This window comes from Hippopotamus amphibius, chromosome 7, assembly GCF_030028045.1.
Source record: "Hippopotamus amphibius kiboko isolate mHipAmp2 chromosome 7, mHipAmp2.hap2, whole genome shotgun sequence".
NCBI lineage: Eukaryota > Metazoa > Chordata > Mammalia > Artiodactyla > Hippopotamidae > Hippopotamus > Hippopotamus amphibius.
The window spans coordinates 71,310,055-71,317,766 of record NC_080192.1 but is presented as its reverse complement, the minus strand read 5'-3'; positions in this window follow the sequence as shown (position 1 = coordinate 71,317,766).

The following is a 7,712-nucleotide window of genomic DNA, read 5'->3' as shown; positions in this document are numbered from 1 at the left end:
ACCAGTCACTGGCGATGTTGAGCAGCTCTTCCTGTGCCTGAGTGGTGAGTCCAGTCTACCTCTTGAAATCCGGGTCATGCAATTCTACCCTGTTTTCAAGTGCCCCCATGGTTAGACTCTGAGGAAAGAGGCTGGAGGGGGGCTATGTGGAGATGAGGTGACTTTTCCAAGCTTGTTCCTTGCAGAGGTCCCCCATAAAGCCTGGAGCTTAATGAAAGAGAACCCATATCTGAAGCTCCATTGTTTGCATCACATCCATCCTTATACACATTATGTTCTTAAAAATATTTGGCATCTCCTCTGCACACACTCACCATTTTTTTAAATTTCAGTAACATTGTTTGGGTTCTTTAGAAAATACAAAAAAAACACAGGAATTCCCTGGCGGTCCAGTAGTTAGAGCTCTACACTTTCACTGCCCAGGGTCCGGGGTTCAATCCCTGGTCAGAGAATTAGTCCCACAAGCCACACAGCACAGCATGGCAAAAAAATAAATAAATAAAATAAAAGTCATATATATTTCCATCAGCAAAATAGCTATTACTTTTAACACCATTTAATATGCACAATTTTCATCTAGTCGATATGATGCTCTCTCATGCTCTCAGATGCATTTCCTGCCCTTGGCACCATTGGCAACTGGCTTCTGTCTAGGTTGCTGATGGGAGGCACTGGCAAAATGTTAGAGTGGGAAGAAGAGTTAAACCAAGGCGCTAGTTCCTCTCTCTGCTTTGGAGAGAAATTTTCCAGCAGTGGCTGCATCTCCTTTGTGGTCCTACCTTCCACTAAGTGCCCAGTTTCTAGGTTCTGATGACGCCACCTTCTCCAGTCCTGGGAGTGCAGTGACTTGTGGCTGTCACTCATCTCTGGGTTGCTTCAACATAAGGACTGAGTCTCTGTCCTTGCATCTCTTGTGAAGCATTTCCCATGATAAATTCCCTTTGTTTGAAATGCCTAGAGTGGTTTACTTTCCTGACTAGGTCATGACTGGCGTATGTCACTCACATCTATAATTTTTGGTTAATTTATCACTCAATATCATTCTATAAAGGTTTTCTGGTATCTTTCGTTCTTTATCAAACTTTTTTTTTTTTTTTTGCTGCTCTGGGTTTTCTTTGCCCTGCGGCAGGTGGGATCTTAGTTCCCCGACTAGGGATCAAACCCACATCCCCTACGTTGGCAGGTGGATTCTTAACTACTGTGCCACCAGGGAAATCCCTGGTATTTATTAGCTTTGTACATTTCCTCTTTGGTAAATTATCTATTTTACTATTTTACTGTACAGTCCTTAGCGATTCTCTTATTGGTTGGGGTTCTTAGATGCAAACAACAGAAGTTGGTTCTGGCTAAATTAGGCAGAAATAGAATTTATTTAAAGGGTACAATGCAGCTTCAAAATGGATGGGAAGGCTGGAAAACTAGGCTTAGAAAATAGAACTAATGGTACCTAATATACTGGAAATATGGCCAAAATCTAACCCCCAAATGGTCTGAATACGGTGCTATATTGTTGTTGCTACCCTGAATGTCTTTCCTGGCATTGCTGCCACCACCACTGAATTCTGGATGCCACTAGAAGCATGAACATGATGTGTACTTCTCCACCTCTGTGAATCTGGGCTGGCATTTTGACTTGCTTTGAGCAACATAAGTGAGAAAGACATTGTACAATGTCTGAGAAAGCCTTCTGGCTTCCACAAAAACACTCTTATCTTAGAATCCAGCTGCCATGCTGTTAGGAAGCCCAAGATGGCCCATGGAGAATGAGAGGCCCGGACATCTCCCAGACATTCCAGCCTCTGCCAAGTTTCCCCAGCTGAAGCCACACACTGCTGTATGTGATGGTGATGAGCTGTCCCCAGCAAGCTCTGCTCCACTCACAAGACTGTGAGCAAATGAATGGCAGTGGTGGTTTACCATGCAGCAAGAAATGACTGAGATGCTCCCTTAAGGTTCAAATCCTGGGTGGGACCAGCCCATTGATCAAGCCTAGGTCCATGCCCGGGAACCAGGGAGCAGGAAGAATGGACACTTCAGCTGCAGTAGAAAGGGAAAGACATGCCTCACAGCAAGTTCCCACAGCAAGGAACCCCCCAGATAGAAATAAGGGGTTCAGATGCTGGAGAAGGAAGTCTATTAAACTCAGTACCTGCCTTTTATCTGCCTCTGCATGTCTGCCTTTTATGTATTGATCTCACTCTACAGACACTGATAATTGTGTCTCCTTCCCAAGAATTCTATTTCTTACTTTCACTTTATATCTCATTGTGTTTGTGGGATTCCTAAACAATGGGTCATTTTAACGGAAACAGTTTGAAGGTAACTGAATGTAGGAAGTGCCAAAGTTCCTGCCTCCAGGGTAACTAATGACACTCAGAAAAAGTGCCCACAAGATAGACCATTTCCTGGCAGTGGAAGCATCTTGCACAATCCAGACTTGCTGTGTCCTGAAACTGTGAAGAAAACTTGCTACCAGCCTTTTATAAATAAATAAATAAATACATGTCTTCAAATAAACTAGGATGCCCTTCTGAATCTTTTTTTTAAATAAATTTATTTATTTATTGGTTGCATTGGGTCTTTGTTGCTGTGCTCGGGCTTTCTCTAGTTGCTGTGAGTGGGGGCTACTCTTCGTTGCAGTGCATGGGCTTCTCATTGCTGTAGCTTTGTTGCCGTAATAATGGCTACTCTGTGCACCGAGGCCTAACAGAAATACAGAGACAGAGATTTTGGAGGAAGAGAGAGATGGCTTTAGTTTTCTTTGCCAGGCAAAGGGAAGACACAGCAGGCTAGCGCCTCGATAACTGTGTGTCCTTCTCCCCGCCCCCATCCTTGGGAGTCGGGAAAGATTTTCTACATGGGGGCTGGCAGTCTGGGGTCTGTGATAAGGATCAAGTTGGTGGAGGGCTTGCATTCTTTTTCCTTTGCATTATTCTTTTTTCCTTTGCAATATTTCAAAACAGTCATAGCTGGCGTCGGGCCGCCCAGTGACTGGGGTCTGGCAGTTTGTTGATCGTGTTTATCTATGGTTTGTCGGCTGGGGACCTCCTTTCTGAAATGCAAAACAAACCATAGGAATGATTTTGTTACAATGATCACATGGAATGCAGCTTCCAAGTTGTAAATAAGGTTAGCAAGTGAGAGGCAGGATGTAACTCACACAGAGTTAAGTATCAGGGAGTTAGCTCTGTGAAGTAAAAATCTAGTAACTACAGATTAGTGACAGCTAAAGTAAAACAAGGAATGATTAGCTCTTTCAGGCCAGGTTATCTTTCTCCTCTAGCCTGTTTGACATTCTCTTTGTTTTCCTTGCTCTCAAGAGGAAAAAGAATCATTTCTATTTGCATTGCAACAGCTTCTCTTGTTGCAGAGCACAGGCTCTTAGGCACAAGGGCTTCAGTACTTGTGGCTCACAGGCTCTAGAGCGCAAGTTGTAGTTGTGGCATGGACTTAGTTGCTCTGTGGCATGTGGGATCTTCCTGGACCAGGGATTGAAACCATTTCCCCTGCATTGGCAGGCAGATTCTTAAACCACTGTGCCACCAGGTAAGTCCCCTGAATCTTTTCTTTTTTTCTTTTCCTCTTTTTTTTTTTTTGCCACTCTGCAGGGCATGCGGGATCTTATTTCCCCTGACCAGGAATCGTGGGACTTGCGCCCCCTGCAGTGGAAGCGCGGAGCTTTAACCACTGGATCGCCAGAGGAGTCCTGTTTTTCTCCTGAACATTTTCTATAGACTCATCACTCATCTCTCTGGCCCAGACTCTGCCTCATTCATCCCACCCTCTTCCCTGCAGCCAGCAAGGATGGATCATACCTCTCTGCTGCCTAAAACCCCCACTGTCAGGATTAAGAACGTAGTCCTTTGCGATGGCGAACACGACCCTTCAGTAAGTGGTTCCTGCCTTCCCTTCTCTCAACGCCTCCCCAAAGCCACCATCACTTGTCACCCATACACAGCTCCTGAGGTTATCTGTACCCACAGGGTCCTCACTAACCCTTGCCTTTGCACACTATGTTCCCCCTGCATAGAATGCCTGCCTGGTGGTCTTTATCCCAGGGGTCCCCAACCCTCCGGGCTCCAGACCGGTACCAGTCCGTGGCTTGTTAGGAACCAGGCCGCACAGCAGGAGGTGAGGGGTGGGCTACCTAGCGAAGTTTCATCTGCCACTCCCCTTCGCTCCCATTACTGCCTGAACCATCCGCCCCCCCCCCCCCGCCCCCACCAGCCCCATCTGTGGAAAAATTGTCTTCCACGAAACTGGTCCCTGGTGCCAAAAAGGTTGGGGACCACTGTTTTACTCTTCCTTCAAGATTCAGCAGCTAGAGCAACCACTTTAAGATGTCACTAAAATATAAACAGTACAAAAGAAAACAAAAAACAGAGGAACTAGAACAGTTTGCTTGAAAATTTAAGTCGAAAGAAGTACAAACAGACAATGAGACAATGAAAACATAAATTCACACAAAAACTTGTACATCAATGTTCACAGCAGCAGCATTATTTATAAAAAGTGGAAACAACCTGTGTCCATCAACTGATGAATACATGAAATGTGGCATATTCATCATACAGCAGTATTCAGCAACAAAGAATGAACAAGCACTGAAAACATTATGCTAAATAAAAGACACAAAGAGATCATATATTGTATGCCTCCGTTTATATGAAATTCCAGAAGAGGAAAATCTATAGAGACAAGAAGTGAATTCATGGTTGCCTAGGACTGGGGGTGGGCGGTGGGGGGGAGGAATTGAGGGGAAATAGGGAGTGACTGCTAATGGACAAGGGGTTTCTCTTTGGGTTGATGGGTATGTTCTAGAATTGTGGCGACAGCTGCGCGACTCTGTGAATATACTAAAAACTGCACTGTACACTTCAAGTAGGTGAATTGTATGGTATGTGAATTATATTTCAATAAAGCTGAAAAAAAATCTGAATTAAAAAAATTCTTTTGTGGCAGGGCTCCAGCTTGTCCCCTCCTTGCCCAGGGCCTCCTGGCAGTCCCGGGCCAGAGCTTGTCTTGGGAAGTTTTGCATTTCTGTGACCTACTTGGATGCAGTCTCTCTGCCACAGCCTCCGGGACTATGAAGTGTGTGTGTGTGTCTAACGGGCAAAGTAAAACTCTTGATTACATGGACATTTCTGGCGAAACTGACTTCCTTTTCCTCCTTAGCTTTTTTCTTTTTCCTGGCACTCATGAAAGGATAGGAATGATGCAGTGAGGAGGACATGCCCACGGAGTGTCTGTTTGCTGTGGCTCTTCATTTGCTTGATGTTGTGTGAGGGACGTTTAAATATTAATGCAACTCTTCATGAAGGATGGCTCAGTCTTCATTCAGTTTCTTTTTAATCTTTGCAATAGCAATTGCTTCTACTCGAGAACAGTCTTCTCACCCATGATGATCCAGGCAAAATTATAAAAGGTGTATCAGGGTCTTTCCCTGCCGTGCAAGCTGTTAGTCTCAGCTGAAAGCCATTTATTTCTAGGTTGCGGATCCTTTAGTGGACTTTAAAACTTGTATTAATATTATGAATGTTATCTTTTTAGAAAATATAATTGAGTATTGTACTTGGGCCTGTATATAAAGAGTTTAGATAATAAAATGTATATATATATTCTTTTTCTAGTTTACAATTTTCTTTCCTAAACTGTCTATATATGATTTGTTTGTATACTTTTGGATTAAAAAATAACTTATTTTTGCAATTAAAAAAAAAAAAGAAAAAAAATCCTTTTAAAGATACAACTAAATGACTACCTACACTACGAGGCTTTCCCTGACTTTCCCAAGCAGAATACACACATATATTCACACATCTGAATAATCCTATGTGGCACTTCATAGGGGCATCTAAAATGATTGTAACAATTTTTTCTTTTAGCAAATTCCAGAATAAAAGTTGGCAAGCCATTTTAAGAAAACCTTTATTATGGAAAATATCACACATACAAAATCAGAAAGCAGTGCACCCCCATGTACCTATGGCTCAGTTCATGGTTTCCCCATACAATGCACCCCCTAATTATTTCCAGCAAGCTGTTTTGCACATCCCAATACTCTTCATTGTGAGGCCCAAGGAATCTAGAAAATAAGTCCACAACAGTCTACTAAGAATATAACATTTAAGTGCTTTCAATAACTGCTCTAAGCACTTGGCATCAATTAGTTCATGTAATCCTCAGTTACCCTAAAAGGTAACATTTTTATAGCCATTTTACACTGAGGAAATCAAGGCTTACCGGTGAAATCTTATCCAAAAGTTAGTAAGTGGAAGAATGGAATTACAAACCGAGGTTAGTATCTTAATCATATGTACCTCTCTCAGAAAAACCAGTACACCTCAACTAAAATAATCATTTAACTTAGAAGCCGAAAGAACGGTGTTCTCTTTCCTGGTGTTAAGGCCACTTATAAGGTCAAAAAGTCATCTGCTTGATGGTAATTCCCTGGTGGTCCAGTGGTTAGGACTTAAAGAAAAGAAAAAAAGGTCATCTGCTTGAGGTATAGAAGGTCTCAGCTCAAACTGGAGAAAGAGAGTGGAGCCCCTGGGGAGCCTCCATTTGACTCAATGCTCTGTGGGCTTTAAGAAGCATCTAGGGCCACAGGAGAACCCAGGCTTGCTCCAGGAAATCAAACCTGGGCTTTAAAAAGCCAGAACAAGGACAACACCAGCGCTCCCCTTGAATCTAGAACCTGATTCCCCAATCCCATAGTCACGATTAAGCACCTGACATGGGCCTAGTCCAAACAAGATGTACTGAGGTAAAATACATACAGTATCCTGAAGACCTAGTTAAAAAAAAAAAAAAAAAAGTAACATATCAGCTACATGTTAAAATAGTAGTATTTTAGACTTGTCAGGTTAAATATTTTATTAAAATTAATTTGTCCTGTTGGGGAGCGGGGGGTTACCTTTCTAATGTGGCTACTAAAAGATTTAAAATTACATATGTGGCTCACAGTTGCATTGGGCAGTGCTATTCTTGACCATACCTGTGCTGCCCTGGGTGCCAGCTCCCTGCAGCTCTCGCCTTGTGAATGCTTCTCATAAGTCTGCAAAGAAACAGGCAGTGGCACGACTGGCACAGGAACACGGGCCAAGTGCAGCTCAACTCAGATCAGAGTCCTGACCTGAACTGAGCTCATCAGGGACCGGAGACTGGCCTCACACTCTGCTAAGGACAGCTTCTGAAATAAAATGAGGATGCAGCTCTCCTACTTGCCACTCAGGTTGGAACACCCTTGAACCTGGGAACTCCTTCCAACATAGTTCTGTTATCAGGGAGACATCTGGGGGTCTTAATTGCCAGTGGGCTGAAGCTGACAGAGATGCAAGCAGCCAGGGCTTCCGTTCCTGGAGAAGCTGCTTCCTCTCCCACCTTGCTGCTGGGCAGAGATGTTCTCAGTGAATGGAGTTTCAACACTGAATCAGTTGGCATAATGCACCGTCCACAGAACACGAGGGTGGTCTTTCCAAGGAAGACCTTTCCCTTCCCAAGGAAGACCTTTCCCTTCCCCTCTGGACTCCACCCCACCTCACTGCCCATGTTAACCGTCATACGTCCATCCCTCTCAAAGCATCGTTACAGCTCTTTATCTGCAGAGGTCAACTTGGGCCCATTTGAATTTGAGGCTACAGTGGAGTGTTTTGCTGTCCTGCAATACAGCCTGGTTACTAAAAAAGCAAAGGCACTGAACCTGTGTCAAA